Source organism: Heliconius melpomene, chromosome 20 (genome assembly GCF_056956725.1).
Source record: "Heliconius melpomene rosina isolate 202511_hmr_F chromosome 20, ASM5695672v1, whole genome shotgun sequence".
Lineage (NCBI taxonomy): Eukaryota > Metazoa > Arthropoda > Insecta > Lepidoptera > Nymphalidae > Heliconius > Heliconius melpomene.
In genome coordinates, this window is record NC_140408.1 from 14,333,681 (window position 1) to 14,352,119 (window position 18,439).

Consider the following 18,439-nt stretch of genomic DNA (forward strand, 5'->3'; position numbering starts at 1 on the left):
GTAACGGCTATAGCTTTAATTAAATTGGTATTTATTGCAATGTATTAATATTATTTTTCGTTTTATTTATTATATTATTGATATCGATAATATTATTTAAATTTCTAGATTGTTTTTTTGTTTATGGTTTATATTTTACTCGCAATAAAATGTTTTGTAACAGTTAAGAATACCTTCGTCTATTTTGCAAAAAGGAAAATGTGTAAGTGTAAAGATAAAAATATTCAAATTATAATATACATTTAAGAACAGTAAGTAAATAATATTTTATTGTCTGATATAAACTAAAAAAATAAGAACAAAAAACAAAACAAAATATAAGAAATACCACGAAAATAACAATAAAAATATTCTTTATTTTTATCTAACTTAAGTAGAGCACAAAGCAAAAATATAAATTTAAACTTATGTTTTGACATCAACCCCTTCACAACTGTCCGTATCGAATCATCTAATTGTATAAACACCGTTCAAAGGGGTGGGTAACTTTTAGACAATAAACGAATAACGATAACGATACGCGACCCAGTTAGTAATAAATATAAATATAATACAATATAAAGCGTGTAGCGCAATATCTTCTTGTTTTCAATTTCACGACTCTCCTGCAAATTACAGGGTAGGCAGACGGAATCTCTAGCTTGAGACACTCCGCTCTCTGGTTCCCGGCGAATTTTCGGGATTGTGTGTTAGGTGGCCAAACTCAATGTTATGCTTCTAAGAAAAACTGACATCGAACCAACAACCATCCAAGACGGTCCCACTAATTAAATTAATTCAAATACGTCGAGAACACTCAATTAATATAAACTAATTGATATTGAAGTAATGTCGATAACATAAGGGTTTATCACAACATTATTCATTCCAGAAATAGAAATACAACTACATCAAAAAACTTTTCTATTCCCAGTTGTATGATTTGTATTTAATTCTATTTATTTTTTCACCTTGGCAAGACAAGGCGCGGCGTTGATTTCCGCTACTCAACACGCGACGTCCAGAAAAGGAACGGAAAGTATAGAGCATTGTATATTAACACTAAATTCTTTCCTCCTATCGTGCAAAAAACGAAGAACAAAATATTCATCACTAAAACTCTAAAGCATATTCACAAATTAATACATAAAATTAAAAATCGCAACTTATAAAAAACCGTTTAATAAACGATGAAAAACCGCAAATCACCACAAAATCCGATAATATTTAAAGAAAAACGTGGCTCTATAGTCGCTTACTGTAGTCGATTCAAATACAGTGAAATTATATTCATAGGTCAACCCTTAAAACCTTTTTTATCGTAACCTTCTTTGCAATATTTTCAAAATAAATTAAACTTTATTTGTTTTATAATAAGACACAAATTACAATTTTCTCTATTACGTATGTAAGATCTTTTAAGAAATGAAGAACAACCAATAACGTAGAAGGGAGTGGCTAATAGTGAAATTGACTTTTTTCTTTTCTTATGTATCTTTTTTCCCAATCTCAGTTTTGGACACACTGTTGTTGAGAATAGAGGTTAAAAAGAAACTTGATGTGGTACAAGGTTCACTTGACGTAGATTAAAAAAAAAATTATGATGAATAATTACAGCACGGTAAGCAGAAGGAACGCAGTGTTAAGACACTCCGTTACGACACATTACGTATTGAGTGGCGGAATCAATGCCGCGTATTTTCTTGTCAAAGTGGGGGAAATAAAAAAAATATTCCCTGTATTGAACTGTATCTGACTCCCAAATCTTCACTGCGCTGTCCCACTGAGATACAGTCGCCATGATGCATTAGTATTTGTTTATTTTAAACTTATTATTACTCAAAGTAATGCTATTATTTTGAAAACTAGTCTTCGCCTGCCTGTTTGTTTGCGTGGATTATGAGACGTTAAATGAAAAATCGTGAAAAAACTGTTCTACTTGTCTCCGTATAAATTTCGGGATATCCTCTTTTAGTCCTCCCCTACACCCACCAATCACCTATAAGATAAATTCCAAATCCAATAGTTTCGTCTGTGCGTTATCTGTCAGTTAGTACCTAACGACGAAAGTTTTATAGAACTATAGATCTGTAAAATTATTAATATTATCATGTTAAAATTTGGCTTATTTTGCAATAAAACATTCTAAGTTATCGATAAAAAAATATAAATTATTTCATTCAGTCTATAAGTAACTTTGTTTTAAAATTTCATACAAATAAAAATTTACATAATATCTGTTAAACGTAGGTAGGTATACTTACCTATCATTGAAAATTGTAAAAAAATGTATAGCAATATTTAAAGTATAAAATAAACGTTTGTTGTCTAACCTGTGTCATCTTTATCATCTAAATAAAAAAACATACTCTTCTTCGCCATACCTAAGTTTATTTGACACGCTCCCTTCAACCTTGATTATAGAAATAATAATTTATTTCTAAATCCAGTAGGTACTCTCGTTTGTCCGTTATCTTTCAGGCACTGAATAACAGTAGAGTTTTATATAAGATTTACAATAAAATCTTTATTCCCAGCCTGATCGACGGTTGCAAGCCTGGGACGCCCTTACCGCCGTCGAGTCTCTCAAGCAGCCACATACTGCTTGCAATTTTTCAGGGAAAGAGTAACCTCTTCCCTACCTTCCCGTTGTCGCTATAAAGGCCAATATGGCTAACAGCAACAATATCATATTCACAAAAAAACCTTATTATTTTTTCATCCCTACTCAACGTAAAAATATATACGAGTATAGCCTTTGTCAAGACTAAACAAAGTAGACGAAATTCGCTTTTGAATATTCCACCTACAAAAATTATTACTATATTAAATTTATCATTCGTTCATTGCGGGTACATAGTAAAAATTTCGATAAAAGAATATTATTTCCCGAAGAGCTGTCTCGAACGTTCAAATAAATAAAACAAATAGAATTAATACCATATACGGCGGAGAATGGGTGCGGAAACTTTTAACTCCCTTCTATGAATAAAGGCTATAAACATGGCCATTGCATACATCTTGGCAAGTGGAAAATTATCATCGAAATTCAGAAAGGCACCCTTATTTCGAAAGCGATAAGGGTGCAATTGAATTCGGTGTAGCAGAAAAATAAAGCTTGCGAGCAAACCAAGTGACCATTATAATAGACCCAAGACATTACCTATCTCACTTTTATAGGGAATTGTTTTGTCCGCTAGAGAGGGAGAGGTCATCTTAGTTTGGACGTATCAACACAAAAGCGGGTAAAAACCACCCTAAATCCCGCCCATTTTACGAACACACCCCAACGCCAGTCGATGTTCAAACGCAGCAGAGGACACACGTTTTTGCCAATAAGAAATTCGATCGTGTTTTGACATTTAGTGATATTGAATAATGAGATAATTTCAAAAAATACGTTATGTACCCCACAGACTTGAAGCATGGAACGATAAAAATCAATCCGTTGGTTTCAAATCACAACATTATGTTAAAAACTATACAGAATTTGTGCTACAAGACAAATGTAAGCGCTTTTAACATGACGTCCCCGTTTTTGGTAGACAATATCCTGCATCAACACAAAACGGTGAACTTCCACAATCAATTTCTCAATCAACACTTAGAAAGCTATAGGCAGAGTTACTCCCGGGAGAACTCTCCTGAAGTAGACGAACCCAGGATGATGGAACACGACGAAGAAAATAGAACAGACGAAATAGAGAAGGTAGAAGATGAAGATTCGAAGAGTAGAGACGAGGATTTTCACGTGAAAAACGACAATGTTTTCTACAGCCACGATTTGTATAACAGAAATGATGATAGGACTTCTGAAAAGGAGGTTTTAAATATTCCGAATTTAACGCGTCGTTGTCATTGTGGTTCTTTCGACTGCCCACCATTTGCGTGTAAAAAATCTGGTATCCGTCGGCTTGAGGAGTTGGAAAAGCGGTTCAACTTGCACAGCTATCAAGAAAACTCCGGCGATGAAGGTGAAAAGGAGAAGACTACCGAGGACTTGGTTAGAAACTGTGAGGACTATACAGAACAAAAAAAACCGTTGCTCAAATTTAGTGTTAGTGCCATATTAGGAGATCAGGAACGAGACACCGTTAAAAGTAATAGAGGTAAGTGAATTTAATATTTGATATAAATTGACACGTATTTGAACTACGAGTATTTATATAAGAGGATGTATAGAAAATTAATTTGTGACATTTAAGCTTATAAGCATAATTATCACAAATATTAAAATGTTTGTAATTTAGCCTATTATAATATTAATAACCCTTTTCTATTTATAAAAAAAATATATATAAATAACAAAAAAAAACTGAAAAGTTTTCCAAGAAAAACACTTTAAAGGTTCTGCTAAGAAACGATAAATTTGATTGATTCCAGTCGTTTCATTTACGATCTACGAGTAAGTATATATCAATCGATTTTACACAGATAATGAATCATATATAAAATTAATACTAATAGTTCAATACTAATATTACTTCTATATTAGTATTATAACTGAATTAAAGACTTTGTTTAGTTGATCGCACTCATCTCAAGAGCTACTTATACAAATTAAAAAAAACTTTTTTTGGCACCAAAGCAAAAGCGCGCGTTGAATAACATTTCCTTCTGCCTACCCTCCTATTTGCGGGATAAGTGAAGAACGAATCTGAACAGATCGTCTCTGTTGAATGAAAAAAGTAATTTTATTAATGTCCTTTGATAACCCGTAAATTTACTCGGCCTTTAAAGGTATAGAACAATTATAATATTATTAATATTTATATTAGAGGCCGACTATTTATTGAGGCATTATCTGTGTGCACTGCGGGGAACGGTGTGTTTTAACACTATGTTTTCTCTGTCTGCCCTGCTAAAATATATAGATACATAAATCTCTGTAAAGTCAACATAAGACCCTTGTGGTGTTACTTGGCGGCATTTTCACAACTTTCCTAGCCCGAGGCGTTATAAAGAGGTGTGAAGTTTAAGCGGTTCAGGGAACTCCTAAACTAACAGTACGAATTTTGGATGATATTTTATTTAGAATTAATATAATAGGTTTTTACCTACGAGTATACTGAAAATTAAATTAAGTAGGTAGCTATCATATATTTTTTATAATAATAAGGACTTAAAACTTCCATTTTATGCTTTTATTGCATGGTATTCGATTTTTTACACGTTTAAGAATATTATTTTCTTAGTTTTATAAAAAAAATAAAAACAGTTAAGCGCAAGTTAGCCTCACCGTCGCTTCCGTACAATTTCAATTTCAGGATTGTAGGTTAACGGGATTTACAATTACAACTTAAAATAATAAACAAATAAAATTATAAAGAATTGACAAAGTTTGCGGGCATATGCGCTGATTTTGTATGAAATGAACTACAAATGTAAGTTTGTAATGATTTTTTTCTATGAAATATCTATACATTTCCCACTTTTTGGATTTTTGCCTATATTTATATTGTAAATCCACACTTTGTGTCTAATTTTATAACTGAAGATATTGATTACACGATGAATAGATACATAAATGCTCATATCTTTTGGTTGCGTTGACTTAAAAGCTTGATTTTTTCAAAACTCTACGGGGCCATAGACCTGAATATTTGATATTAATTTCATCTGGATACCTCCATGCAATATTGGGATTAATGGTATTGACAGACGGACAACAAAGTGATTCCATAAGGGTTCCGTTTTTCCCTGTTAGTCAACGACCGGAGCCCTAAAAAATATCAATATATTTTTTTAACATATTATTTAATATTGATTGCTGGTTTGTTTCGTTTTATAATAAATGTGATTAAAAATATAGTAGATATGTACCTATATGCCTATACATAATAGATATAGATATCTTCTCTACTTGTGTAGTAATATTATAAAGCGGAAGTTTGTTTAGCTGAAAGCGGTAATGTTAGAAGGTCCAGATCTCATATTTGATCCAGAAGATCCAGTACGCCAGTCGTATTTGCAGGGGCACAAGCATGTGATTATAAACGTGACATTTAGTGGGGTCGAGTTCGACAATTCAGCGGAAACGGGCAAATGAATGTCTTAATGGCAATGCAGTGTCTTAACACTAGGTTCTCTCTACCTACTCTACAAACTGCGGGATACAGTTTAAAACTTTAAGATGGAAAACCCCTTCTTTTTTTGTTTCCGAAGGAATATCAAAAAACAGTCTCTTAGTGTCTCCCTACACCTCCTAATTCTACGTCTACTAGTTTCAACTGTACCTTGTCTGTCAGTAGACTCATAGAGCAGTGTTTTTTATTCAAAGACGCCGACGGATATATATTTATTTGTTTTAAGGCCCGTATTTATAAATCAAGTTCATAAAAGCTCAAAGTTGAGAGCGGTTCATAAGTGAAGGCTTACGGGCCTCAGTGAAGGAACTCATTGCCGTAATTTATCTAGTGTTAAGACACTGCTCCCCACGAACCGTCCAATCCAGATATCGCGTTTTGATTCTCGTAACTCAACGCCGCGTTAGACGAAGAAAATATATAAACATATACATATTTTACACATCAAATATACTATAATAACAATTTTCCTCGCTACATCTTAATTCACTAAGTTACAATATGGCGTCCGGGAGTTTTTCAATAAAAGTGCCGACATCTGGTCGGACACTTAAGCGCGGGTGAGAGAGCGGGATGGAGATACACAATGTACACTAAGTGCGAAAGAGAGGGGACTATGTCAAAATTAATCTGTCTTTTTCTTGGCATTTTCGTTGGACGCAAGTCGCTTTATTATTTTATTATTGGTGTTCAGATAGCTCTATTAGTTATTATATTTTTTTTATTAACACACAAATAAATTGATTAAATTGGATGGATTTGGTTCCCACTCGGAGGAAAGCTTTAATAGTTGCATTTCCTTGCTTTGGTAACGAGCTCCGCCACACAACGTACAATGTCACTAAGAATACAATTTCACAATAGGATCAATACAAATTAGTGTACTATGATATATTATATTAAAGAAGACATAATAATAATGTTATTATAATAATGCTTAGTACAATTTTTATAAATTAGTATCAAATTTTGAGAAATCACCAAATGAAAATTTCAGTCTGTGACAATATTTAAGCGTTTTTAATCTTTGTAACTCAACGAATCCATGGATCCACGTGTCATGATTAAATGGAATAGGTGCTAAAAACAAATAAAATAAATTTATAGAGCACTCTATTGCACAAATATGAAATTTAGAAAAAAGTGTTTAAATACTCTATCACCTGTTACAATTTGTCTATCAATCGACTAATCATCCCTGTAAAATTGTAATATTTAACTCGCTTTTTAGAGAACACACCCAAATCTAACATATCAATTTTTATATGGACACGTTTCCTTTCAATATAAAAAAAAACTCTTTATATGTCAATAACCGGAGGAAAATCTAACAAAATTATGCATTTGGAGTCCCGGACGCCATATTAACATGTCATTGGACGCCATATTGCGATAATATTTGAATTTGGAACGCGATCGTTCGAACACCGTTATTTCGTAACGGCTTTTGCAAATGCCAACCTTATATACCGGAAATACGTCGCAGAGTACTTCCTTTTAAGGCAAGTGGTGGCGAAAATAAAAGTTTTTTTACGTTATAGACTATAAAATCGGAATCAGAGATGTAGAAACGATTTATCATAAATCGATTTGGCTTGGGTTATCGACTGAGGACTGTTTCAGGTGTGTTTGATTGGTATTTTAGTTAAAGGTGTAATTTTGTTACGTTTTTTGGCGATTTTGAGCGCATATTGAGTGTTTTTTATTATTTTGTAATGAAATATTACTGGTTAGACAGAAAATCCGATTAGATTGTTGCGGTGCAGCCTCGGTCTTACTGAAAACAAGTTAGTTAAGGGTTCGTTTCCCACTCACCATTTTGTATGATTTATTGTTATAATTTTCCTAACTTCGGTAATAAGACAAAATGCCCCGTAAAATGACATCTCCCTGCTGATGCGGGAAAAAATGTGGGTAAATGATAGTGTACGTGAAGATTATTCCCTCAAATATTGCACTAGTTAATATATCCATATTTTCATACAACATAAAGCTTTTGGTAAGGTGATGTATTAATACAATAGAAAATTTGCCAATTGTAAGTTATAATTTCTACTATAGATATTATAACTTAAAACTCCAGAATTTCCCAATGCTTATATAATTATAAGTTGATATATTTTAGATATACTTCTCTAGCTGCGGCTTTGCTATGTGATTAAATGGAAATAACCAATGGTTGTGTCTTCTTCCTGGCCTTAATCCCGGCTATTGGCAGGGTCTGCCTTCCTACTCAACCTACTCCACTTTGCACGATCTTTTGCGTCGCGTTTAGGTCGCGCTCCAGGAACTGGTATAGCAAGGCACTTGCATCTGACATAGTTCTTAGGCTGTGGTTGTGGGTTCCGCCACTCAACATTGCCTCATGCCAGAAATCGGTGGAAAATCGAGAATGAAGTGTCTTAACACTAAGTTCCCTCTGTGTAAGGGTTACAGCGTGAAGCTAAAAAAAGAGATAACATAAAAACGTCTAACTTGATGTAATAAGCCTAGCTTTTCCCGGAAAACGAACAATCCAACACAAAAATAATTTTTCAATTTAAACCAAAGTAGTTCCTAAAAATCTAAAAAGATTACTACAAACAATCAACTCTACCTTTTCTATCTCTGTTTTCTACGTAAATTGAATCAAACACGCTGTACACGTAAATTTTACGTGTAACATAATGTCGCACCACACGACACTAATACACTAACATTTGTATCAAAATCACGCGAAGGCGTAACCGCAAACCGTTTTAGTGATAATTTACATGTGAATGTGAATATCCCTTTATAAATTTTGGTTTGTAAATTTTGTTATTCCGTATATTTTATCATTTTGATTGTTTGAGGTCAGAGTGGAGTAGTTGGGATTTGCTGTATCTTACATATAGCAGGGTAGGCAGAGGGCGATAGGCAACCTAGTGATAAGACTCTCTGTTTTCCACTTTCCGCAGAATTTTCATGACGTTGCATGTTGTGTGGCGCAACTGATCGGCGCCTTTTTTCAACCAGAGCTAGGAAATGAACAAATTAAGTATGATCATTCTGCAAGTGGGAATCGAATCCACAATTGTCGCATTTACAATTAGACTTTACCGCTGTTTCACGAGGGCTTCGGTCATGTCAATAACACTTTAATAAAACCCTAATATATCACGTACCTACAGTTAGATATTTAAAAGCTCAGATTTAAGTTCATATGAACCTAACGCCAAAGTTTTAAAACACTCGGCGTAACTTAGCGACGTGATTTGAATGTAAACGATGTATATTATGCATAATCTTATGGGGATAGGAGTAGGTAAGTCGACAAATGTTAACTTTTCATATCATTTTATTTTAGTTTCACGCAAAATCACGCTTAGCAGAGTAAGTAACAATTGGGTACCTGGAGTTATCTCACCCTGTTTTTGTGTGTTGAATTGTGGAACTTAACACCGCATTGTGTTACACCTGACCGGAGAAATTAAAATAATTTAAATATAATCATTCCTTAATATATAACAACAAATATTATAAAATAGCAGAGAGAAGTTTATTTAAAAATCCAGTTACAACAATTCCGTTATTTAATTAACCGTTATCCGTTAATTGAGTTCGTTCGCCAATTTTTCGGCGGCAGTGTGAAAATAATTGATTCGAGGGGACCCTGCGACACCGGGGTCGCCATCTTTAGTAATAATAAAATTGGGACAATAGAAGAAAGATTAAGTTTTTAATAAATTTACCAATGAGAAAACGGAAATCGGCATATGGTCTTATTGTAAACGTGAGGGTTATAGGTTCGAATTCCCTGGACCTGTAACCGTACAACCTGCACCTCGGGAAAAGAGTGGCGTTTAGTCCGGCAATGTTTAAAGAAATTGGGAACTGCCTGGAGATCGGATTGTCTTATAATTAATTTCCCTCATCATCGGGACTGAGTGCTGCATTAGCAACCACCACTCAACATCCTACTCGGAAAAGTGGAGAATTTAGTGACTTGACATTAGATTCTCTCTGAAAGAAAAGCTGCAAAAACGTTAAATTTCAGTAGTTCTTCTTGTTTGTTTGGAGAAATCATAAAAATTGGGACTGTCCTGGTAACATCGGTAGGAATGGCAACTCGATTTGCGACCCTCTGAGGTTTTCCCGCATGTATTGTTTCCTAATAGATACGTAGAGTGGCGATAATGTATCTACACCTTTAGGTGTTTTAAATGACCCTCCTATGGCTCAACTCAGAGAGGCCAATTAAAGTTTAATTGATGATACATCGATAGAATATGTATCTTATATATTATTAGCTTTTTTTATCTTCCCGCATACAGGGAGAGTAGACAGTGGGAATTGGGAACCTAGTGTTAAGATAGGCACCCCAGTCACCGCCCAATTTTCTAGACATTGAGTGTTGAGCGGCGGAACCCAATGCCGCAATTTGTTTACTGCAGCGAAGAAAAGAAAATAAATTTAATTTAATCATTCAGTCAACAAGGTCTCGAACCGACAACTACACAAACAGACGCTGTCGCTGTGCATTACGACGGTCTATAACCATAAAAAAACATAAAAAGACATCTAAAAATCATATCAACACCACAAACAACAGAAATCGAACTCGCGACCCCCAAACAAGCTTAATTTATCGTTCATAACGACAGCTAACAAAAGAATATAACAATATTAGCTACCTCTAAATCCATGCAGCTATCATAACAGTTAATAAAACTGCCAAACAAAAGGGGCTAAGTCCAAAAATTGTAAAAAATAATCCGCCTTTTGTCCAAAATCGTTGTTACATCATTTTTTTAGGGGATTCAATATAAAAATAGATATTTTATTGGTTTCAAATGTTGTTTCAAGTGTTGATTCGCCTTTTTTGAAAGTTGCTATTTAGTCTTTTGTTAGTTGTGGTTGAAAGGACCTTACATTTTTTATAGGTTCCATACCTCATAAGAAAAAAACGAAAAAAATATAGGATCATTTTGTTGTTTGCCGTCTTTCTGTCTGTCAAGACCATTTTTCTCAAGACTACATAAAGATATAAATGTAAATTCATTGGAGCTCAGAAAAAAGTTAAACTTCTAATTCAGCGTAATCAAAATGTACTGGCGTTAATTCTATGAAACTTGCTGCTCAACCAATATCTATAAGATATGAAATTTGGTTATAAGTAATAAGGTAGAAAGTACGAGGGAAGAAAAAAAAATCTGGAAAATGAAGTATTTGATTGGTTAAATGCGCTAATCTCAGGAACTACTGGCTTAATTATATTCAGTTATGTGTCCTATAATGACTCTTTGTTAAAATAAAAAAGCTTAAGCACTAATAAATCGAACCTACACTCTTAATGTAAAACCAAATTAATACACAATTAAAATACAAAATTAACGAAAACACTTGAGAGTTGAGCGTTTAAGAAATTAATAGGTAAATAAGTGAAATAATTAAAGTCACCGTGATCGTGAGGGGTACGAAGTTTCCGCGACGACGCCCCCAAACGCCCCGTGGCGAGGGGCTTATACAATTATATGCTTAGCCGATTTCCTAATTATCTTATTTTGAGAGGTGATTTGAGAAATATACTTGTTTTTCTTATATTGATATGGTTTTTAGAGGCGGTGGTGTGGTGGCGGCACCATCATTGACTGCAACTTAACGCTGTGAAGGAAATGATATATTTCAAGTCCTTCAATGGGAATTGAACCCACAACCTGTCACGTTTACAATCGAACGCTTGACGCCCCTGCGCCAGGAAAATGTCTAATTTCCATAATTACTCCATAATATTTATTCCTTTTAATTTAATACAGTTTTCCAACAAACTAAAATTTAACTTTATACAAGTGTTTACGACAAGTGGTCGACGGCGAGGTTGAAACTAGAAGTAATCAACTCGTCGTTATAAGGGAAGAGGCAGCAGTTAACTTGTTTGATTAATCGATGGGTGTTGATTCAAATCCTACTGCAAAAGATACTTAAATATTAAATATTTTCGTTATTTCTGTTTAGTTCGACAACATAAAATGTTGATTCTCGCCACCTAAAAGTATCTTTGTCCAAAAGAAGTAGAAAGTTAATATTCTTATTAATTTTCAATGCATAAGCGGATCCATAAAAAAATTATTCAATTAAGCCAAGAGCGAGTCGGAATATGAACTCACGTATGATCAACTCTCGCTTTTTCGTAAAAATGATTACAACCCAGTTCCACGGTTGCAGTATCACATATTATTATAGTTTGTTGTTGTTATCAACCTTAGTAATCCGTGAAGCTGTATGAAGACCAAAAATGTTATGTAATCATCATTTCAAATCATTTAGAGTTCTGGGCATGGCCATCAGCACTTGTTTCAATGTTTAAAAATCGATCACTGCATTCCTAATGTGGAGAATTACTTACGATATTTTTATAATTTACGCTCTATATAACGAACATATTATACACTAAATTACTTCTCTCGAGGTAAAGTGCGACGTTGAGTTCCAATACCTCCAGAATTCAACGGAAAGTGGGAAACAAAGTGTCTTAACACAAGGTTCCCTCTGCTTACCCCTACTACTGATAAAAAAATATAATTCTTATACACTAACTAACTAAACTGAGTACTGACACAGGATGATAATCCAGCAGTAGTTTATCCACGATCGGTCCCACAAACCTAACCCCAATACACCCAAGAGGTGAACACTGAACATATCGCGAAACCTTTCAATACAAGCTTTAAATTAATACGCTGGAGTCAAAAACAAAACACTTTGAACAAGATTAATAGCATTACAAAGGCCATAATATAATATATAACGTGCGGCGCCGGCGTGCCTTTGACAGTGGGGTGGTAAGAAATCGCTGGGGTGTTGCTGTTGGGGGTAAGTTGGGAACGATTAGCGATTTGATGATAATTATTATTGTTTCATGTTATTTTATTATTTCACGTTTGTATGTAATAAATTAAAAAAAAAATAAACAGTCACTACCAAAAGATCACCAGAATATTCTGGGGAAACGGACTATCTTCACGCAATATTTTGTGAAGCTCTTTCTTTCTTCCGTGAGTAACCATTATAATTATGCTCTATAGATTACCATAAAAATTATAGATTTTTGTAGCATATTATGAATTTCATGATTGTAAATCCACGGAATCCACTTCACAGTGTAATTGTCTTGTAAGAAGAGCAAGGAAAAGGATATAATTCTTTCCCCCAAATGCGAATCGAAATCACAACCATCACTTGTACAGTCTAATCCTGAACTACGAAGACTTCAAAGATATAAAACCACTAATAGATTTCAATATTCTTCACAAAATCTCGGACCGCTCCCACCTTGGCCCTAATAGCTAAAGATCCCGCTCTGTTTATAATAGCTCTATACGATTAGGGCGAAGCGATTACCCGATCGTTTTATGCTTGGAGCGTCTTTACTTAATTGAATAATGGTTATATTTCATTTTTTTTTATTTGAAACCACTTCGTTTCAAGGACGTATTGTGGATATGGAAGGTGGATGTAATTATATTTGAGCCTACTTGCTTATAGTGAATGCGAATGTTAAATATTTGCAGTTATTAAAAAAAAATATTTTTTTAGCTTTATTTGGTTTCTTTAGTTGTGAAGTGTGTCTGGAAGTTTTTAAATGCTGATTAAATTTTTTTAGTCCGATATTAAATTTAAACGCATGGTCGAATAGGAGTGATTAAATGTTGTATACGAGACATGAAACACTCTCGGTGCGGGAGCCGGCTTCATACCTCCCGGCTTCCGTCGATACAGTTAGTTGGTTGGTTGGTTTAACGTATAAGCCGTCCTGGATGAACGGCCAATCCAATACTTAAATATTTATCCTATACGAAACAATCGTTTTTCAGATAGGCGCGATCAACCTAACAAACTCTTAACATTTATAATATTAATATAGATTTAAGAAGCAATTTAAAAACGTCTATTTTTGCTTACACATAAATTTCTTCAACAGAATACCGTCAACCAGTGATAGGCAACCCCTGGCCGATAGCTAAGCCCATCGCCAGCAGACCGATACCAGTGCAGCATCAGCACTTGCAACATTTGTTGGCGCATTGTCATCATCCTTATTTGGGTAAGTATTTCTGTTTTATAAGATTCCCAGACGTTGAGAATCATGTTCCATAAAAATAATATTAAAAACGATGATTACATTTGAAACAAAATTTAGAAATTCTTAAAAAAATCATCATTAAAATCATTGATATGAATGGTCTTAAATTCTCTTGAATATGAGTAAAAGTATATTGATAGCGGGACTGAGTTGATGTAAAAAACCTCATTTTCAATCATTTCAATTTAACTGACGATATTCTTCAACTCATAACGACGTATACGAGTTGGATTCCAACTTTGGGGAATTACCTTTTATTTATCACATTCTCACTGTGGCAAGACGTTGAGTTCTGATGTTTCGAAACATGTAGGATATTAAGACTAAGTTAGCATTGCCTATCCTATTTAATACTTATGCATGAAACTAAATGATAGGCAATATTACAATCAACATTACAAACCTCAGTATAAAAAAAACATTAGCAGAATAAACTACTAAAAAAGCAGTTAGCACAAAACTAGAGCTATTGTCCCGTCCCCTTTATTTGTTCGATATAATCTGAAACTTCAATATGCTGTACAGATTATGGTGTAATTGAGTGTGATAATAAAAACAGAGGTTTTGAACGGTCTTGAGGTTGTTTGCGAATCGTTTTTTTTTTTGTAAAATATCTGTTAGAATATTGATGTTTTTTTTACAATAGCAACGGCCATATTGAGAAATTGAATATAATATAGTTTAGAGTATGGCCTTTTTTCATGGTTGTACAATATTTGTGGGTAGGCAGAAAAAAAGAAGAGTGTTCTGTTTCTGAGAACTTAAGATACGTAGCGAAACTCAAGGCCCAGGCCTCATTGACACACTTTTATTGTTCCCTTTTTATTAACTTAAAAAGACTATTAGGGCTTGTATAACTAAGTTCAGTATTTCTATATTCATTCATTTAGGATTATAAAAAACCTAATTTAATTGTTTTTTCTTCAGTACGGCCAGCACAAGCGCACACCCAAGTGTTCCCTCTTCCCGGGGGCTTCCCCTGGGCGCATAGTTCCAGAGGTAGGTGATTCCCCTTTTATCAAAATAACAAGCCTGTCGTTACAATATGGCGGCATTATTGCAGAAAAACGTTTCATATGTGATGAAAGATTACTGTCTGTCATGTTTTTTTTCTATAATGGTTATAGGTTCAAACCTTGCAATAAGAAAATATATATACCTACTAGCAAATTGTTTGAAAATATTAATGTGATTATATTTTCATTTAATAAAGTCTATGGAAGATGATGATGATGATGATGAATTTGTTTGGATTGTAATAACTGTATCATCTTGAAACATGTCAGTTCAGAACAGTGTCAGTAAGTGATAATACATTAATTTGGTATAGGTAATCGAGTTGGTCTGATGATGGAGCCATGATATGAATAGTAGAACCTTTCAGGAATAGGAGTCTCCTCGATCAGCTATAACCACTCGACTGCGAGCAGTATCTATAACACGTTATAAGCATGTTTAATAGTTATTTTTTTAATTTAAATATTTCATTTATATAGGAAAACCCCGTCGCGGTATGATGAGAAGGGCGGTATTTTCGGATTTGCAAAGGAAAGGATTAGAAAAACGTTTTCAAGTTCAAAAATATATTTCGAAGCCGGACAGGAAGAAGCTTGCTGAGAAATTGGGCTTGAAAGACAGTCAGGTGAGTTCTTTGGTTTTCGGAGCTATTATATTTTTTTAGCGTTTATGCTGTATTCTGCATATAGCATAGAAGGCAGAGGGAACCTGGTGTTAACACTCTCACACCGCCAGATTTGCCTGTTGAGAAGCGGAACTCAATAAAATTGTTAGATAGGAGAAAGGTTTCTTAACACTAAATCTCTCTTTCTTACCCTGCTCTATGCGGGATACAGCGTGAAGCTATTATAATTATATTTCTGAATATGCTTAAGTGGGGTTAAATGTGTCTGTAAATCAGACGATTACGACGATTATGAATATACGACGATTCAGATTCAAGTTTAACACATAGTAGGAATTAAATAAAACTTCCTTAATTCAAATAAATTTAAAGTTGCAGTATTTTTGTACTCTCTATACACGCAATACAATACATTTTACCATAATTTATTTAATTACCTAACATTTAGTTTTAAATATTGGGTTCTGAATGTTTTTATATATATTTTTTATGTTTAAACCCAAATTTCTGGGTAATTCTAATTACGGCTCAGATTTTAATAATTAGATTTCATTGGATAGGGTGTAATCCAAAATTGTTCTCATATAAATTCTAAAACAATTAGTTCAGTATTTATTAAAAAAATCGACAAGATACGGCGAAATAAAAAATCATATTTATGTAATTGTTTATGCATTACTACGGTCACCACATTTCTCTCATATCATCAACACTACTTACTCCATGGCTATAGACCACCCAACCAACAAATAAGCCAACTGTAAACAAAAAAATCTCAAAGAGCCAAAGCCAAAAGTAACAAAAGTAAATAATCCGCATACATCAAAATAGCGTAACTTTAAGATATCAACCATAACCAAGGAAGGGGAGCGTGTCACAAAAAATCCCGGCCTGCAGGGGTGTGTCAGGAACAGCCGACAACCCCCGACAACCCCTACAGCCAACACAATTACTTATTATTTGCATTTTGTGCGAACTAAAAACCGGCATTTTGTTTTCGGCTTGAGATAATATGTCGATTGTCGATTGAATTCCGCGAGAGCTTTTAGGATTGAATTGGTTTCTATAAAGGGGTAAAGGGGCATAGGGGGGAGGTTTCGATTTGATTGGTTTTTGTTTAAAACCTTAAAAAAGAAAAAAAAGAAGTATATCAAAGGTGGTGGTAATAGTGGAGAGTGTCAAGTATTTTTTATTCTGGTGTAGATTGTAGTTTATGAATTCAATCATTAATTAATTGTGTGTAGTGTTGTTATTGAGTGATACATGTCACTTATTGTAATTACGTGGAACCTCTATACAAGTAGGTACGTTGGAAACATATAGACGGTATGTTTTTATCGTGTTTTATATAAAAAATGCTAACCGCTTCCGATTTCGAACAATATTTTACACTGCTCTATCCCGTATATGGCAGGGTAGGTAAAAAGAACCCAGTGTTAGGAGGACTAGTGGCTAATACATTAAAATAGTATTACAAATCCCTATGCAGCTTCAAATGTAGTGGGACCATATCTGACTACGAGCGCGATGGATGTGGATTCAAATCCCACTAGGGGCAAAGAATTATTTTCCTCTCTACTCATACAAAATGCGGCGTTGAGTTTCGAAACACGACACGTAATATTACGAACTAAGCCGAAAAGAGAAGAAAAGAATACGTCGAGATTAGGCTCTCCGCCTAGCGTACTTTGTCTATGTCCAGAGAAATATTTAAGTGAAAATCCTCCCTTAACTTTATCAGAACTCAGGACCATCACCGTAGACAATTATATTTGTATTGACAGCGCAATGACGACGTTATATTTAAATTCTCTGGCAAAAGCTCATAGATGTAGAAACGTCATAAACAATATGTTATAAAGTTTTTTAATTAAACTCATAATTTGTATGAGAAAAACTGTTCTAACTTTCATGCTGTGTCTTCCTTTTTTGTTTTTTTCCGTTGTTATTGATGGTTCATAATTGTTTTTCAATTGTACTACAAACTTATTTTTCAACTCACAAATATTAAAGTAAGCTATTATACATTTCACTAACTGACAACCAATTCAATGCAGCAAAGTGTTTGACAGTTTGAACATATAAATCTCAGAATACTTACTTAAAAAAAATATCCTTCTTTATTCAGAGACATTTACTGCAATAGATCTCTAAAAACTCACTTGATCATTTCAAAACAAATAAAAAGCACACAAATGAAAAATAAATTGCGCCAAAACGGAAAAAATTACAGCCATAAATATCACATAACCTTTGAACGACTCAAGAGCAAGACAATGCGAATGAAACAGATATACATATATTACTCGAGTTAGAGCGAGACAGTTGTATGTAGGTGTTGCGTCTTAAAACGGTTTTCTATTGGTGGAATTGTATCGTGTAAAAGTGTATCCGAGCTTGTGATTGGTCGTTATTTTTTTTTTATTTTTGCGTTCGGTTCCTTGCACCGGCCTTTTTATGATATCTGATTTTTATAGGATACTTGCAAGCAGGTTTTACTGTTTATTCAATGTTTAGATTAGGCTTTATGTATGTGGTTCATTGCCTGTTATTGTGGGTTTGTTTTGTGTTAAATTGGTACATTTGTAAAGTTTGTGAATAAGCGACTTAAATGTGGTTTTGCCCACT

At 34.0% G+C, this 18,439-nt stretch overlaps 1 protein-coding gene across 1 annotated transcript in view; it reads right to left on the bottom strand.

Moving 5' to 3' along the window:
- LOC146528153 (protein dj-1beta-like) overlaps positions 1-18,063 on the bottom strand; it is a 33,861-nt gene extending 15,798 nt beyond the window's left edge. Inside the window, exon 1 of the mRNA XM_085204415.1 lies at positions 17,913-18,063. The gene's annotated coding sequence lies outside the window, so the exon portion shown is untranslated. The remainder of the gene's footprint in view (positions 1-17,912) is intronic.
- Between the last annotated feature and the right edge of the window lie 376 nt (positions 18,064-18,439).